Consider the following 990-nt stretch of genomic DNA (forward strand, 5'->3'; position numbering starts at 1 on the left):
GACGGCAGATGGCAGCCGGGTGCAGTGGCTCAACCTCATCCCGGCGCTTTGGGAGGCCAAGGAAAGAGGATTTCCTGAGCCCGCGGGTTCGAGACCAGCCCAGGCAACTTGGCGAGACCTCATCTCTACGATAAATCAACACATTAGCTGGGTGCAGGAGCATGTGCCTGTAGTTCCGGCTCCTTGGAAGCAGGTTGACGCTGGGGTGGCTCAAAAAAACAAAAGACGGGCAGATGGTGTCAGGTGTGGTAGCTCACACCCATCATCCCACTGAGGCGGGAGGATCTCTTGAAGCCAGGAGTTCAAGAATAGCCTGGGCAACATGGTGAGACCTCATCTCTACCAGAATAATAGAATGAGCCGGGCGTGGTGGTGCCTGTAGTCCCAGCTACTCAGGAGGCTGAGGCAGGAGGATGGCTTGAGCCCAGGAGGTGGAGGCTGCAGTGAGCCGTGATCCTGCCCATGAGCCAGACCCCGTGTCGAAAGAATAAGGAAACAAAATGAAATAAACCAACGAAACTGTTTTTGTTTGTTTGTTTTTTGAGTCGGAGTCTCACTCGGTCGCCCAGACTGGAGTGCAGCGGCCGCTCCCGGCCACCGCAGCCTCGACCCGCTGGGCTCCGGCGATCCTTCCGCCTCAGCCTTCCGAGTAGCCGGAATTCCAGGCGCGTGCTTCCGCGCCCGGCTGATTTTTTGATGTATTGTAGAGACGAGGTCTCACTGCCCAGGCAGGTCTCGAACCCGTGGGCTCAGGCAATCCACTCACCTCAGCCTCCCAGAGGTGCGGGATGACAGGCTGAGCCACTGAGCCCGGCTAACCAACAAAACTGTTAGCAGAACTCGTGTCGTGGGTGGGCCCAGGGCTGCCCTCCCTTGGTGCTCACGCCCACGAGGCCTCCCGGCAGCTCTCTGTCCTGCAGGCCACCGAGGGCAAGCCATGCACTGTGCTGAGCGTCAGGCTTGTGGCCTGGGGGCTCCAACACGGGGGGG

This window comes from Carlito syrichta, unplaced genomic scaffold (assembly GCF_000164805.1).
Source record: "Carlito syrichta isolate Samal-C Ts95f unplaced genomic scaffold, Tarsius_syrichta-2.0.1 Scaffold135827, whole genome shotgun sequence".
Classification (NCBI taxonomy): Eukaryota; Metazoa; Chordata; class Mammalia; order Primates; family Tarsiidae; genus Carlito; species Carlito syrichta.